The sequence below is a fragment of the Podarcis gaigeae genome (genome assembly GCF_964106915.1).
Source record: "Podarcis gaigeae genome assembly, chromosome: 5".
Lineage (NCBI taxonomy): Eukaryota > Metazoa > Chordata > Lepidosauria > Squamata > Lacertidae > Podarcis > Podarcis gaigeae.
Genome location: NC_139681.1, coordinates 71,829,108 through 71,847,479, shown reverse-complemented (window position 1 = coordinate 71,847,479; position 18,372 = coordinate 71,829,108).

Sequence of the window (18,372 nt, the reverse complement as noted above, 5' to 3'; positions counted from 1 at the left end):
GGTTGCGCCGGCATCTCAGGAATGCGGAAATCATTCCAACGCTCTCCTCTCCCTTCCCGCTTCTCCAGCGCTCTCGCCTCCTGGCGCGCACCAATCGCAAGCGCTGCCTTGGTCCGCTGATCCATGGACTCCGGACAGGGCGCGCGGGAAAGTTCATCTTTCACCGCTGGGGCTAGGCCTTCTTCAAACAGCATTTGTATCGGGTCCAATGACAGATCCCACCCCAATTTATGTATAATCATGGTAAACTGTCCAATACTCTCGGACGGATTGATTTCTCTGTTTGCACGCCATTAACTGTCTACGTACCACGCCCTGTTCAATCTGGCTGGAAAACATCAAGTCCATCGCACTAAAGAATTTCCTCAAGTCTTTTAAGGCGTCATTCTTATTTGCCATCAGGGGCCTCACCCAATCTCTAGCCCCTCCCTCGAGGTGCCCAATCACAAAAGCCACTCTCGATTCCTCATCGGCAAAGTCATAGTGTTGCAGGTTCAGTGCATACTCCATCTCTGTCTTAAAGGCTTGGTAGTTCCTTGGATCACCCCCAAATTTCTGTACCAACCCCGGTACCTTCCTTGCGATGGGGGTGGGTTTCCCCTGTGCATCCTGCGCCCTCCGTTCCTCGAGCCGCGCCGTTAGCAGTGCCAGCTGGTGCTCCAAAGCTCTGTTTCTCTCCTCCAGAGTTGGTCCCCCTCCAGCTCCTCCTGCTCCTCCGGCTCCGGTTGGGTTGCTCATGATGCCTCTACTTCGCACAAGCAGCATCAAGGACTGACGGATTGCTGTGATGGGAAAAGGGGGCTGCTCGTGCGTAAGCGTTTAAGTCCTCCAAGCTTTACCATCAGTTCCTAAACTTTCCCAGTCCGAGGAGCCATGGGTGCATGACTACCTCAATCGCTGGTAGAATCCGTCAGTGGGCGTTTCCGGAATTTACGCCAACATAAGAGTTCCTTGACGGAAACTCTCTTTTTTAAAAAAATAATATTTATTAAATTTTCCAATAAGAACATACAAATACAAAACAATTACAATAAAAACAAACACAAACAAAGAAACAACAAGTATAATTCCAAAACTTATTTTCTCAACCTAGTTTCCCCGACTTCCTCATACCTCACCGTTTTGTATTCTAATTTCATTATCCCATCAGCAACTCCATTCCCTTATTTCACAAAGGTTTTTAACTAATTCCATTCCTTTTCTTACTCTAATGTCTCTGAAAACCACCATATTTTTAAGTCCATGTCAATCTAACATTCCTTAATCTTATAATATTTGTTAAGATAGTCCTTAAATTTCTTCCAATCTTCTTCCACTGTCTCTTTCTCCTGGTATTACTCAGAAGGGTGGTGGGAATGGGTGATTGGCAGCCACCCTTCTGAGTAATACCCCTCCCCACCTTCTCACTATATAGAAGGGTCTGGAAACTTCTGTTTCAGTGTATCTGAAGAAGTGTGCATGCACACGAAAGCTCATACCAAGAACTAACTTAGTTGGTCTGTAAGGTGCTACTGGAAGGAATTTTTTTTGTTTTGACTATGGCAGACCAACACGGCTACCTATCTGCCATTAGCTAAAGTGGTGCTTCAGGTTAAGAACAGTTTCAGGTTAAGTACGGACCTCCAGAATGAATTAAGTACTTAACCCAAGGTACCACTGTATATCACATTCATTAGTCTTGTTGACTTTCCCTCTCGAACGTATCTCCTAATGAAGAGCTGAGCACTGAGCTTTCCCCCACCCCTTTTGCATCAAAAAAAGTTGTGTATTCTTTCTGACTAACAGAACCATTTAATCACGTTTAACCTCACTCTGTGTTGATACATATTTGAGACCCCAGCATGGCTTATTGTAGGTCAGCAAACAGGCAACAAACAAAAGCTGCAATCTATATCATCTATACCTATATCATGTACCACTGCATTCTATTACATCACTTTTCCTTTTGTTTAAGTGGGCTCTTAGCTAGTGGTGAGGCACAGACAACATTGCCCACCAATTGATTGTAGCCTCTTTTAGATGCTTGTTTCATACCCACATCATCATTTGATGTGGTGATAGTTGAATGATCCACATTTGAGTATAAGCCCATTAATGGGCCACCTAGAATGGCAGACGATAGGAATCCAATCCAATCCGCATCGCCTACCCTCTCACAGGCAACAATTTCTCCACTTTTCTACTGAAATATTCATTGCACAAAATACTTGGGCATAATAGCTTACCTTGCCTGTTCCTGCTGTCTACTTGCTGCACATTATAAGTATGTGTGTGTGAGAGAGAAATCCTACTTTACGTGCTATTTCCTTCTGTTTTAGACCTATGATTGTACTGAAGCCAGGGGATTTAATTAATTAATCAATTAATTAGAATAAGTATGCATACTTGATATAAGGGTGCATGATCATCATTAGACAAATTTAATGTTGGTGTGCTTATTTATTTATCTTTTTTTTAAAAAAAAAAGGTAAAGGACCCTTGACAGTTAAGTCCAGTCACAAACAACTCTGTGGTTGCAGCATTCATCTCACTTTACTGGCCGAGGGAGCCGACGTTTGTCCGCAGACAGTTTTTCCAGGTCATGTGGCTAGCATGACTAAGCTGCTTCTGGCAAAACCAGATCAGACTGCTAGGTTGGCAGGAGCTGGGACTGAGCAATGGGAGCTCACCCCATCACGGGGATTTGAACCGCTGACCTTCTGATTGGGAAGCCCAAGGCTCAGTGGTTTACACCACAGCTCCACCCGCACCCCTTATTTATCATTAAAACGGCTACTATACGGAAGGCACTTGTATCTGCAGTATCTGAATCTAAAAGACAACCTATTTATTGTTTTCCTTATGCAGTTGACATCAGTCTCCTATTCATAACTCTGATCATGCTAACCCAATGATATAATTCAGTGAAAACCGAACAATAATACCATTTTGCGGTGAATAACAACACACAATGCCCTGGAATTGTAAAAGGAAACATCGACAAAAGCGGGGGAGGAAATCTCTTTGCTATAAGATTGAAGGAGGCCTGCTATCATCTGAAAATGGCACCTCCTCTGCTGTTTAGGTTTTAAGCATATCAGGGTTAAGTTATTATTTCAGTCCTCATTTCTCTTTGTTGTGATGAGATGATAAAGAAGCTTATTAAGATATTATGGCTTAAACTGTGTTACAATAGATTTTATTATCCACTTTTAATTGCATTCCACTAAATACAATTAGAATGGAACCAAAGCTTGCAGAAGGGTAGAGGATATCGCCTTTCGAAACCTACTTCATATGACCTATTAGTACCTGATCTAGTAGCTAATCTATGCTTGAGTTATGAATGTATCAATAAATGCTGACAAAAATCAGCAATCTTATTTATGCTTTTTCAAAGGAGTTGTTTTTTACAATATATATTTTATATATTGTGCTTCTTTTGTAATGGTACTCACTGTTATGGAGAACCATCACTTCCTCTTTTTTCTTCCCTGGACACTCATCTTGTGCTGACACCCACAGCACATTTATCAATAAATGAGTATCACCACCTCATTTTTTAACCCCCCAAAAGCATTGTATATGACAGTGGGAAGGGCTCCATTCAGCAATAACTTTGGGGCATATTAAGGTTAGCCAAAAATTATATCCACTCTTCACAGATATGTAGTCTAGCAATCTATTGTTTTCACTGAAGATGAACTAGAGGTACTACTTGACTCGAACCATGGCTCTCTGGAATTTGCAAAGCAGATCTTCAACCAAATGATGTGTATATTAGTGAAATGTACACACAAAAATGCATATAAAAGTGAAAATAAAATGCAAAAATTGATGATCATAGGAGGGAATGGCTTGAAAGAATGCAAAATTGCACACAGAAATATGTATACAGTTTTTAATGTGGATTTTTTGTTTTAAAAATTAACAGACATACAGACAAATAGGGTACATCAAACTTAAGACTGGGGGGGAGTGAGAAACTGAGAGAAACCAGAATGGGTAGGTTCCTCTATTTCTAGAATTGCAGATTTCAGATGTTATTAAAAATGTTAATAAATGCACACACCTCCCATTCATTTCAATTATCATTTTAAAAGAATTTATACCTTTAATGTAAAGTACATAAGTCAGCTAGGGTACAGTTTTACAAAGGATCTCTCCAGTGGGGAACTCAACGTACACAAGAGAGTCAGATCCATAGCAGTGGCAGACCTTGACATCTCAAATTTCAGTGCTGCCCTGTGCAATGCAAAAATCCAGCACCACCCATTGTCTCTTACCCTCTTTTCTATGTCTTTGCTGTGGCACCCCCTGCAACACCCTCTTGGCTCAGCATGCAGTGTGGGCAAACCGATGACACTCCCTTAAATCACTGTCTGGCTATAAACGTATGATGTGTATGTAGCCTAATTCTGCCACTCTCGTAGCCCAATACTGGAGGAGAGTGATAGGCCATGTGGAGAACAACTCTGTTTATTTACTTCAGCATCCCTCCCCCAAATCACAGTGAATGGAGTGGCCTCAGAAAAGGGATCACTGTGATTAAAAGCTACACCTGTCTGTCAAAAGAAAAGCTCTCTCTACCGCCTCCCCTCTTGAGCTCTGGAGATTTCAACAGTCAGGTTGGTTTCTTTTCTCAGAAAGGGGGGGGGGGAGGAGAGAAAGCTATACATTTAACTTTTTGGGAAATAATAATAATAATAATAATAATAATAATAATAATAATAATAATAATAATTTATTTGTATCCCACCCTTCCTGGCCGAGGCCGGGCTCAGAGCGGCTAACATCATAAAAACAACACAATATGCATAAAAATAGACATCAATTAATTAAAATACATCTTAAAATTAATTCAGACAAGTTAAAATCTGGGGAGGTGACAATTATCAGCTTGGAATTGAGAGTGGTTAATACTTGCCAGGACCAACTGTTTCCACTGATCATACAAGGACCTGTGAGTGAGTTGGGGGCCTCCTTCTGGCTTGTTTTATACAAAGGAAAAGTATGTGAAACTGCATCCTGCCCAAAGGCCTGGCGCAACAGCTCCGTCTTGCAGGCCCTGCGGAAAGATGTCAAATCCCGCAGGGCCTTGGTCTCTTGTGGGAGAGCATTCGACCAGGCCGGGGCCATGGCTGAAAAGGCCCTGGATCCAGGAAAAGGAAAAGTAGGCCATAGGGGTGACTCAGAAACCTGAGCCACTGCCAGGTGACATCTTAACAGTGTGATCCAACCCAGAAATAGGAGGTCATTGTTAGGATTCTTGTTCCGTGCTTGCAGTCATGGGATTGGTTTATCACACGATGGTGTATGTTTTCATTCCACAGTGTGGGAAGTGACGGAGACAGGATGTTTTGGTACTACTGTGTTTCCGTGATGTGGGACTATTGTCCTTTGTTCTTTCTCTTTGGTGTCTGATGAGAAAGAGGAAGGAGCTAAGTCAAGATGCACCGAGTGTATTATATGTAAACAAACGTAGTTTTGCCAAAATGCTGTGCTACTGAGTCTGTTATGCGAACTGCTAACACTCTGCAGGATCCCTAAGCGTGCTAATGCCTTTTGGCATCAATCATTGTGATGTTCAGGCTGGAGAAAGCTTTTGAAGCTCCCGAACGACTGACCAAGAAAGAGAGAATATGCCAGTCGGGCATGTGTCTCTACCAGGGTTCTACACGAGAGTAGGATGATCCTAACAGTCATGACCTAAATCACCTTGTTTCACCTTGTTCAGGATAGACTCAGAATCAGCTAAAACAATATGATTCAAACTCTCGTATCCCTGCTTTATTCAAACTTCTGCTGTTTTAAATCATCACTATTCCCTTCTCAGGACTCAACTATATAGCTGCAAATAAAATGTTTTAGGTGTGCGGTTGCAAAGTGCATTATACAAATGTGACACTAGATGGTGATGGTGAGCTATGGCAAATTCAATATATTTTCCAAAACATTAAAATAAGCATTTTCACGGCCTATATAGATTCCACCTCAGTGTCCCTCCATTCTCGTTTCCATGCAACCTGCCTTCACTTTTCTAATCTACTTCTTCAATAGGGGCTGCACTCCAACTTCATGCAAGTCTAGGATTGTGATGTGGCCCTACAAATCCTCCAGTGGGGGCTGCATGATGACATTTACTACATGGTTATTATATGTAGGAATCGCATGTAGCGGCGCTGGATTCTGACATAAATGAAATGATGTCATCCTCTTTTTCACACACCCTCTTTTTCATGGCCAGAGTCATCATAACAATCCATAGTTAAATGTAGAAGTCGGCAAATGTGTCCTCTGTTTTGTTCTTCAAAGTATGGCAGCCCTAAATGTTTAACCTGAATTTGCTATTTTAATTCTTCAGGACATGCCATTTGATTGTCTCTTTGAAGGAGATTAGATTAAATGATTTTGGCACTTTTCCAACCTCTTTAATTACTAGATAGCATATTCTAAATGGAAATGTTCTGCTTTACCTAAGTGCTTCTAGAGCCTGTCAACTCCTGCTTCTAATCAACTAAAATCTGTAAAATCTACAACTCTCCACAAAGTGCTAAATCTCAATTCAAATATAATGATATTGCATTTTGCTAACTTTTAACCAAGGTGACACCCCTAAATCTTTCTAAGCATATTTACGGGGGAAATACATCCCCCACAAATAAATGGAACCCTCTTCTATGTACATACATCGTTGACACAATGATGAGTCTTTGGAAGTTTTTTTCTCTGTCAAGGCAATCTCCTAATAACAATAGGAATTTTTGGACTTTTTTCATGAGAAGGAAAAGAAATTAATTTGAGACATTTGAATCTGAAAATTGGGGAAATATTGCCCAACAGAAAGTAGAACAATTGGATGCCATACTAGAACGAATGTTTTGAATAGATTCCTTTATGTAAGTGACAGATGGAAAATCTGAAGGCCTTTTTATTTTTCACTCTCTCTTCCTTTTTCTTTCTTTCTCTTCTTATATACATTCCTTCTTTTTATCTTGTTTCTTCTCTTTCTTTCTATTTGGTGTGCACTGCTCTAGAGTCCAAGGATTATACAAATATGAAGGTGGTTGATGAATGGGGAAACCCTAGGTAAGAGGCATGGAAAGGAAGATCTCCCTGGGAGAGGATCCCCTACTTTCTGTGTGATCCAAGAAGAAGAAGAAGAGTTTGGATTTGATATCCCGCTTTATCACTACCCTAAGGAGTCTCAAAGTGGCTAACAATCTCCTTTCCCCTCCTGCCCCACAACAAACACTCTGTGAGGTGAGTGAGGCTGAGAGACTTCAAAGAAATGTGACTAGCCCAAGGTCACCCAGCAGCTGCATGTGGAGGAGCAGAGACGCGAACCCAGTTCACCAGATTACAAGACTACTGCTCTTAACCACTACACCACACTGGCTCCACCACACTGGCTCAAGAGTTAAGAGCTACCTTGGAGAGAGGAACCTGCATTTTCGTTCCTCTTTCTGTCTTTGTTTTTATTTTATCTAAATTAGTTTCTTTTATATTTTTGTATTACAAAAAAACCAAAACTTTAGGAAAATCTTATAAGAAAGAAACGTAGAATTTTAAGTCTTAAAATATGCCTTATTATTTACTTAATCAAGAATATGATTAAATGAATAAGGAATAAAAAAAGACATTTAAGGAAAATAATAATTAACACAGAGACATGATTTCTGGACATTTCATTTAGAATCCCTGGGGAAAAAATATTATTAGTGTGTGGGGGAGGCAGTAACATTTTAAATTTCCCTTATTAAAAATACTTATATATCAGGATATTGTCCTTGAATCTTGTTATGTTCTCATGTGAAGCTGGAAAGTTGATAAGAATTCCAAACAGTAGCATATATCTCGGGTGGCATTTAAACATTGTAGAAATATAGAGCTGGAAGGGAACTTTGAGGTCATCTAGGACTATCATCTAGGACTATCTGCAAACCAGTGTGCAACCGAAGCATCCCTGACAGATGCTTTTTATATAAAACTACAGTACAGTGCACTTGCATATGAACTTGTACAATCATACACGGCCAGATGGGGAAATGAAACTTTCAATAACCAAACTTTGGCCTTCACAGGCAGCTATCAACAGCTCCCTGCTTATTATAGAGTTCATATTGTGCCTGGTATCTGTGACAGGTGAGATGTTTTCTGAAGTAGCAGTCTGGCTGAACCACTGACCAGCTACACTGCAGCCCGGGCTCCATCGCAGGAGCCAATCAGATGTGCCAGTTTGTCATGGGAGGCGGGGCTTGGGAGAGAACCAGCGAGAGAGAACCTCCCCTTTCTGACCTGCTCCTGGGCTAGGAATTAACCCTCAGATCTGCCTAAGCAAAAGTGGGCTGCAGCCTCAAATCAAAGAAAGCTGCAGCAAGAAACAAACCTACATCTTACTCTGTTATTGACACAATGCCACATCTGAATTTATTTTGCAACAACTGTGGGGTCTGATAGATCTGTGGGTGTTCACTTCCTTTCAATCAGTTGTCTAGTCCAATGGTGATCTGGTTGATGGCATGGCTGAGAGATTATTTTTTGCTCACGTTTTGTAGAAAATAATAGCAAGCAAGGAGAGCTTTTACATTATTTATTACTGTGCTCCGTATTCCACACACACAAAAACAATGCTTAAAAGAAGATGTTTAAATGTAAATTGTTGCTGCTGGCTAAATCCCCTCATCATTTCTTTGTTTTTCAATGGGCATTTAGTTTTATTTTGAAATTTAAAACAAAGGCTATTCATTTGCTCAGGTCCTGTAATTCATACGTTGCCTTTTAATCAAAAACCCTGACGGATATTGGCAGTGTTACTACTCCAACCCCAAACTTCCACAGAATTTAAACATCAATAAAAAAAGCATTTGAAGCAATCGTTTTAAGGCAGCTTTTGTCAAACGCTTGTTCACAACACATTTCAACCTGCATTCATTTCAGCAGTAGTGGATGGCCTGATGGGGCAGAGGCACTTACTGGACCACCTGGCAGGTGCATTGCTGCTGCTAACCTATTAGGGAGGGTAACAGTGAGGGTGGTGTGGTGTAAATGCACCAGCAGGACTGCCATAATGGAGACGAATCAGCGTATAGAGGGGAGGTCCAAAAAATTTCTACATGGTGCCTAGGGAACAACTTGCACCTTGATATCTGCAAGACAAAGGAGATGGTGTTGGACTTTCGGAGGAAGAGAGGGGAACTAGCCCCACTGTACATCAGGGAGGGCTGTGTGGAGAGAGTCTCTTCCTTTAAATTCCTAGGAGTTTATCAGTGAAGACCTTACTTGGAAAATCAATACAACCCAGGTGGTTAAGAAAGCCCAACAGAGACTCCATCTCCTCAGAGTATTGCGAAAGAAAGATGTCAATCAACATTTGATTATCTCTTTCTACCAGTCCACAATTGAAAGTGTCCTTTTATACTGCATCAAGGTGTGGTATGCTGGTTTGACATCAACTGATAGGAAGTGCCTACAGCACAAGATATTATGGGCTGTAAGTTGTACAAGTGGCAATAAAGTATTTCATTTCATCTCTGTGGGTGCATTTGCACCCCACTGGCCCCTCACCCCTCCATCTCCGCTTCCTAAGTAGTAGCAACTTACCTGATGGAAGGTAGAGGTCATGAATCACATCACAATACTAATATTTACCATGGCAAATACTCACATCCAGTTAGTCACAACCATTGATGGGAATATTTGGAGCAATGGTGTATTGGAAGGGAAATGAAGGGCAGCACAGCTCTGGGACTTTTTTCAGAGCAGGAGCAGTGACCTCTTACACCGGAACATCAGAGTAAGAGACAAACCCTCCTTTCTCTGAGGTGATAATGAGTCTTTCATGAGTGTGTGTGACTGATTAGCATAGAGGAAGTCAGAGAAGGAAGGAAATTATCCGGCAGCAGTGTTTGTCATAACTATACCTAGGAAGGAGATCGCTTTTCTTTGATAGGATTCCTAGTTCACACTCGCAGCTTAAATGATAACACAATGCAAGATTGCATTTTTAATGATAAGCTAAAGGTGGTAAAATGATTGCAAGATTGCATTTTTAATGATAAGCTAAAGGTGGCATTTCAGCTGGCTGGAGGTCTTTTGTTAAAGCTCAATATATTTTGCAGGTTGAATTTATGAGGTAAGTAGCACTACAGCCCATAGAGCTTAATCCCTGAAAGTTGATGGTGGCGATATTAATTCTGTGCCCTTCACCAGCAGGTTCCGGGGTGGGTTATAGCCATTTAAAATTCAGAATTAAAAGCAATTAAAACAAATTGTGGTCAGAGGGTCCCTGAAAACACCAATAGGATTGCAATCATGCTGGAACCTGATAAATTCCATATTATACTATGTAGCACTATTTTTTGGGAGTGGGGTATGTCATAAAGCACGGATGTCCAACAGGTCGATCGCGATCTACTGGTAGATCCCTGTGATGTTTTGGTAGATTGTGGTCGATCTCTGGCTCCCTTTCCTCTGCGCATAGCTGTCAAGTGTCCCTTATTTGAAGGGACAGTCCCTTATTCCAGCGCCATGTCCCGCTGCTGTCCTTTATTGATGGATGTCCCTTAAATGATGTCCCTTAAATTTCAAAGGAAGCAGCTCCTCTCCCTCCCTCCCTGCTGGCCAGGGAGGAGGGAGGCTCCAACTGTGTTGCTTGGCTGTGTTGCTCACCCAATAAGAAGTCTAAGAACGACTGGGGGTGGAGCCTGCATGCCTTGTGCTGATCAAATTGGCTGCGTTCCCTGGGGACTCGCCTTTGCTCAGCGCTTCCCAGTGGAGAGGTGACAGTGGTTTTCCTTGAGGCTTCGTTTGGCTGCTGGCTGGGCTTTCTGCCTTTGGCTCAGAGGGGCTCAGAAGTTGAACATACCTGTGCTGACTGCTTGGATCGGAATAGGATGGATACGTCATTGACGGCCCACTCACCCTTGCCGGCGAAAAGGTCTGTCTGGAGCGGGGGCACATGGTGGGGGAAAATGAAAGGAGATATCGTCGGGGGGGAGGCTGTGTGTGTGTGGCTAGTTAATGCAAGCTGAGGGGAGTTTTGAATGCTGGACGCCATTTTGTTGCACATGCTGCTGCAAACTTTGCAGTGCAAAGCCAGGCCGGGAAGCCATCTTAAGTTGCGGCTGCATAGGCCTTGTGGTGCATCTGATTCAGATTCTATTCAGTTGAACCTCTGGTTACAAAGTTGGTTGGGCAGTGTTCTCGAAGCTACTAGCATGAGTTTGACCAGACTGCAGGAGGACAGGAAGACTGGAGTGCCTGGAACAGGTGAGGCTGCAGGTCCCTTATTTTGGCTGCTGGTCCCTTATTTTCAAATCTGTAAGTTGACAGCTATGCCTCTGCGTCGGTAAATCTGACTCCTGCCCCGCCCCCTCGTCCTGCTCTCCATTGTTGTTTGAATTCAGAAAGAGAAGACAGAACTCCCTCTGTGTGGCTGTTTTCATCCATAGTAATGTTTTCATCCCCCCCCCCCGGAACTCCCCTCCCCCCCCAAACCCAAAAAAGCTCAACAACTTTGAGCTGAGCCCCTAAAAAAAATGGGGGTAGATCACTGCCAGATTTTAATTCTGAAAGTAGATCGCAGTCTCTTGGGAGTTGGCCACCCCTGTCATAAAGGATGGACACAGCTGCTTGTATTTTTTGCCTGTTCTTAGGGGTATGACTATAGAAGCTGTCATGATGAGCTCATGCACATTAGCATTTACCAGTCCACCACTACATAGGAGTTGAGAACCATGTTGATAGTATCATTCTCTAGTACTAGGTTGTTGTTGTTTTTATGAGATTCCTAGATTGCCCTCAGTCTTGCATACTTCCTGCATAGAAGCAGGGAAATGAAAAATTCACAGCAATCTGATTTTGCCATTTAAAATGTGGTTTGTAATATATCCTCACCTTTTCCCTTTGTAGCTGAACACATTCTAATATTTAAGAGTCTGCCCTTTTTATTTTACCTGCTCTATTTTATTTTTGATAAAAATATTAATAAAAATGGTATGATCAATGTCCTCTTTAGTAGGGTGGCCATACTCCAAAGAGCTAGATTTGGTGAGAGAAGTCTCCTCACAGTGCCTGAGTAGCAGGATAACCTCCATTGTTCAGTGCGTCATTAATGAACAAACAAAACAGGCCACACACTCGGAGTTTATACGAAAAAAATCCCTCACAAATTGTTTAACGTATTTCCTAGCATATGACTTTTGTGACTCATGCCCTTTTCCAATACCCTGCAAATCAGATAGTTTTTATCGAGGAACGGTGTGCGGTATTAATAGCAACCGCAGAAAATAGAACAGAAATAGAAGCTGCTTTTCCCAGCTTGTTGTCAAAATAAGGCTGTAAGAAAGCCTGCTCCCTTCCTGAATAGGCCTCATTAATAGTAGAATGTTTCACTTGTTTTCTTTAGGAGAATGTTATGATCTTCCAAATCCTCTTAAGATAATAGCCGTTCCTATCAGTGGATGTGCTGAAAGTGCCACCACTAAAGAAGGAAAGAATGTAAATGCGCTGTCCCAATTAACCTTCTTACAATTAAAAAACATCTCTATCTATTAGTGTGCCCATTAGTGATATTCTAGTTAATGGTCTGTCAACATTTCTATTAGACCTTTCCTCCCCCACCCTACCCCGCTGCACCCTTTCAAAAGTCTCCGCTAATCACCTTGGAAATACATCCCTGTGGATTTACAAGACACTTCATACATGCTTTAAAGGACTTAAATGTGGCTTCGCGCTATTACAATTCATTGCCAACGCATTTGTACAGCACATTCAGAATGTACCGAGCAATTTACTGGATAGATTTATCTTTTAATTTCCCTGCACATCAGAGTAAAAGCACATTAAAATGCCTGCCTTAAATTAAATTATTTGTGTATTATTTATTTGTAGAATTATTTTTTCTTTATCCAGTTCTTTCTCTTTGAAGCTTTCTTTAAAAAAAAAAAGAGGTGGCAACAAAAAGCACCTATTGCCACTTTTATCATAACAGCCACATGAAGCAAATCGGGCTGAGAGATGTTACCTAGTGAACTTCATGGCAGACCAAGTCTCCCCAGACATGCACTGCAGTCCTAGACATGTTTACTTAGAAGAAAGTTGCATTGAGCTCAATGAGATTTACTCCTTAGAAAGGGCCTAACTACATATTAAGATTGACTGCATGGGTTTAGAAAATTTAATCCTAGGCACAGAGAGCCTGGTTCCCATTAGGATTGCAGTTCACAGGGAGGAGAGGCTTAAACCCTCCTTCTTAAGTCATGAGCCTGTTGACAATTCCTACTGCACTCCAACTAGAGCTTAAAAATGCTTCTATTAGCACCAATGGGAGTCGTCCCCCCCAACAGTAGTTGCAACACAGAGGGATTTCCATCAATATCATGACTGGGAAAGGAAGTGTTAAACCTCCCCTCTGCACACTTTGGTCCTATTAGAATTAGGGGTCCCCATTGTCTTTTTAAGCCACATAACTAATTAACTTGTAGTTAAGCCCTCTGAGAATTTAGGATTCCTGCCTTGGTCCAACGTTTTCCAGTGGACCACCTCTGATAGATGAGCTGCATTTTTCATAACTGATGTCTGCCAAGCAACAGACTGATACAGACAGAAGCTTATATCTGATGATATGATCCTTTATTAGGAGATTTGGGACAGTAGGTTATGTTTTGCGCTCTAATGCCTAGACAACATGGGGTGAAGCAAGGACAAGGTTTCATCCTTAATAGCGTGCAATCCCATGACATCTTGATGGCTAAGCCACACTCCCCACATTATTGTCATGTAGATTCTTTGTGTGTCAAATGCATTACAAATTTAACATGCTCATGTATATTGCATTTGCTACTCCTTTAAACTTTAAAAACACATTTAAACATTTTATAGTGCCCTAGAAAAAAAATATGATATTCTAGTGGCTGGCAACACAGAGCAGAAAAGAGTTATTCAGGGGGGGGGGGGCTACAGAGAGAGACTGAAAAATCTTTTAAGTGCAGGTTATAAAATGCCATTTAAACACATGTTTTCAACCCACATTTTATGTTCCTACTGAAACCCTACATAAAATCAGAACCACTAGTTGTAAAGACTGCCCACCCAAAGGCAGTAAATTCTTTCACATGCCCAGCCGAGTTTACTTTGGGCAGTCTGAGATGACTTGCATCAAAACATCGCCTGCCCAGTTTGGTATGTAATTGAACTTCAACCCAGTTGTTGTTCTCTGCCTATTTCTATAATGTAGATTTTTATACTTTTTATACTTTTGGTCTGCATGACTCATCGGAGCCTGGAAAATTCCCCAAAATGATGGAAGATGGCTTCTCATTAGCCAAGATTAATCCATTCAAGCCCCAAGAGATTGTTCTTATTCTGTTTAATTGGATGCAAGCCTTGCTCATTTTCTTTAGGTATTATCACCAGGACTACGCATGTGTGAAGATATATTCACAGACTCTGAAACCCTGTCAAGGTTGCCTTTGTCTATGTTCTCCAGTAATATGACTTTGGAGATTTCGATTCAGAGCTCATCACAAACCATGCAGCCATACAACTCGCTCTTACACCCATTCTAATAGGACACCACTATAATTATGTGCTGACCCTCATGAACTTGCAGGACAAAGGGGAGGAGGGGGATCCCAGTGAGGGGTGTAGCTGAGACACACTGGGGCAAGCAGGGGGCAGGGAAGGAAGTACTCACAGGGTGATGGAGGATGGCAAGGGGATGGCAGTCAATGCAAAGGAACCGGAGCAGCAGGACACATCGCCAGAGCCAGAAGGCTCCCTGTGCCCACAAACATTGAGCTCTGAGGTGTAATAGAACAGTAGGAGTGGTGCTGTAGGAGGTTGAGGCCTGCAAGGGCCCACAGCCCAGCTCCCTGGCTGGCCAGGTGGGGCTCACTAGCTGTGTGAGGAGGTGTGTGATTCCTCAGGTGGAGTAGGCTTGAAACAGACAAGGGTCACATGCCTCATCAAGCCCAGATGCTGCAATCAGCATGCAAAGTGAGAGAGGGAAGCAGAGCTGAGGTGCTGTGTCTGCTTATCTGCACATGTTGATGGACCTTCGCTTGGATGCTCCTGGACCTCTACAAGACTACTTTGGGTTTGACTCTGGACTGTAACCTGACTGCTGGACTTCAGAGCTGGATACTGTGTTTCCTGACCTTCCTGAACTTTGGACTTGACATATTGATTTGCTGCCAGGTAGGCCAGGGGTTTAGGACACTCTATCGTCTAGCCTAAATCTCCTTTGTGTGTTGCTGCCTTTGATGGCCCTACACCGGGGATGAGAAACCTTAGGCAAAGGACTAAATGTTGCCCTGCAAACCACTCTTATCTGGCCTGCAGGACTCTCCCCATGCCACATCCCCTCTCCAGCTACACCCCCGGTTCCTCCTCTTGAACATTTTAGCCTGGCTGCTGTGTGTCCTTGGGCTCAGATCATGGCACTTGCTTGTCTGTATAGGGGAGTTTGTGAGTGTGCAAACTCATGTACAAAGCTAAAATTCACACTCGTTGCTCTGTCCAGCATTGGCATGTGGACCCCTGAAAGCTGCCCAGAAGGGAATGTAGCCCTCAGGTGGAAAAAGGCTTCCTACCCCTGTTCTACATGGATGTTGCAGTGTGTCTGAGATACTCCTGCAAGTGTCAGCTACATTTCCTTAGGGCCTCCATAGCATCAAAGGGATGCAAGCATCACAACCCTTCAAGCTGCCATTGGCTAAGCTGCCTCCCTCCCTATAACAAAGCTTATGTAGATGTAACTGCAAATTCTTCCCTGTGTAGTTTTCTAGGTTGTAAGCCCATTGGGGAAGGGACCTGTCTTCTCAGTCTTTGTGTGTCATGTGCACAGATGCTACAATAACATTGGATTCCATTGGGCTGAACAGAACTGCTCCGCTTGCTGCTTATGTAGGTATAACAGTGACCCAAATTCCAGGGTGCTTATGAGGACGGGTCAGAAAAGGAAATGTTATTGTAGATCCCCCCCCCTATTGTTTGGGCAGGTGGTCCCTCCCCCTACCTGGCCTGATCATCTGTGGCAACGCCTCCCCAGGCGGGATTGGGCAACAGGCTGAAGTAGGCAGAAACCTCCAGATATCCCACCCGGGGAAGGCGAAGCCAAGCCTGTGCTAATGGTGCCGCATAGGGTCCAGGGGGTTGTGCGCGACCAATCAAAGGGCACCCCCCATTTACTGTGAGGAGCGGCCATTGTAGATATCTTTAGAGATGGGGAGACTACACACATCCACACACAAATATATTTTTCTATCTTGACTGAAGGAAAAGTTTGAATCCCAAAATGGAAGTCAATTTTTTATTCAACCAAATGAGCTTGAAGCCATTCTTGGGGGTTTATGGGGTGGGTGGGTGGGTGGGTGAGCTTTGGATGTGGATTCTTGACACGTTTGGACAGTTGGGACTAGTAGAATTTCAAATATGCCTAGCCTACTTTTTATGCGGTTCTATTATTCTTTCTACCATGCCTGCTTTCAGACACCAGTGAAGTTCTTATCAGGGGTCCACAACAGGCTGCTATTAAGCTTTGTGCAGAGAACGTTCAATGCATGGCCACAACATCTCTGAAGAAATAATTTATGTGTGGTGAAGGCAGATTAAAAATACAGGCACTTTAGTGCAAGACCCCATAAAGCAAAGATGTTTTGAATTTCCTGAATGGATTTTTGGCTGCAGATCAAGCACAGACTGGTAGTTAGATTCAGCTTTTCCATTTCTAAAAATAAACACAAAAACCTCCATACCTATCAGGCACGTGAGTTTAGTGGTAGGGACGATTTGAGCTTTAGGGCATCTTGTACCAAGCATATGGTGAAATTATAGCAAAATGGGTTTTGAAAATTTTGGTACAGTATAAGGCAAATGGTAAAACAACCATTGATTTCAGTTAAAAGGAGCAATAGAAAAGCTAAACTATTTTTAAACTTCTTTTCAGGCTTTGCTTATTTGCTTATAAAAATGTGAGTTCGTTACCCAGGAAGGTAATGTAAATAAGGGTGTATCTACGTCTTTTAATAAGACCTAATAGATCTGCTAATTATAGTGCTGAGAAAAACTGATATACACACAAGCAAATGTGCTACCCTATTTGCAGTGGAGATATTTTTCCAGAGAATTTTTCAGCATGGAGGCATGATTCATGTTCCTACTGAAAGTTTGTTTGTTTAACAAACAAAATGAGACTGTTGTCTGTGCATATTAAGGTCACCTGTAGCAATAATTTCTATTCCAGTGTTGCCAACATAGCATAATGCTATATATTGTTGTTGTTATTCAGGGAGCGATCCTAAAGGAAGATCTGCCAGGCTAAGTGATGTCAGGATCCAGAAAATCTCCAGCTGAGTCAATAGGTTTCCAGCTCAGCTGGATTTTGCTACCTGAACTCCTCCTTCCTGGCTCAGTCTGAGGTCTGCCAGCATTTTCTCCACATCCTGGCTTAGCCAGAGCCCAGCCAGCTGAGCCAATTCCAAGGGATTTTAAGCTGGTGTAAGTCGTGAAAAGGCATCCTGGGAGCAAGGCGGGGGTGGGAAGGAAGGAGGGAGACATAGACAGTATCCTAACCCTGTTCAGCATGATCACATGACCTAGCAACCCAGCATAAGTTAAGCTAGCAAAAAAAAAGGGTTTTCAGGACAGAGAAAAAACGGTGTGTGCAACAACAGATAATTAACATGGAATTTGCTGTTACAAAATATGATAATGGCCTCCAGTTTAGCTGGCTTTAAAGGAGGATTAGACAAATTCCTATGGGATAAGGCTATCAGCCATATTAGTCTTGATAGCTGTATGGATCCCCCTGTTCAGGAACAGCATGCCTCTGAACACAACTTTCTGTGGGCAGATGAATGGTGGCTGCTCACAAACATTTGCTGGAAACATGACACTGGACTAGGCATTCTTTTAGACCAGGCACCCTCAAACTCAGCCCTCCAGATGTTTTGGGACTACAATTCCCATCATCCCTGACCACTGGTCCTGTTCGCTAGGGGTGATGGGGGTTGTAGTCCCAAAATATCTGGAGGGCCGAGTTTGGGGGTGCCTGTTTTAGACTGATCTAGCAGGGTTCTAATTGTATACTGTGTTCTCCATGATACAGGGAAATGGGGTGAGACATTAAAGCAGCCATGGGTGGTGAACAAGTGGACACCATCTGAAGTAGAAGGTTATGTAAGAACTATGTCCAACCAGCTCTACTTTTATTCTCTAAATCTATATGGGTGAAAACTAGATAAAGCCTTAGGAGTTAGTGCTACCTCCCAAATATTACAGGGCTACAACTCCCACAATTTCTGACCGCTGGCCATTCTGGCTGAGGTTGATGGGTGTTGGGAAAATAAAAACGTCTTGAGGTCACCACCTTGGTCACCCCTGGTCTGG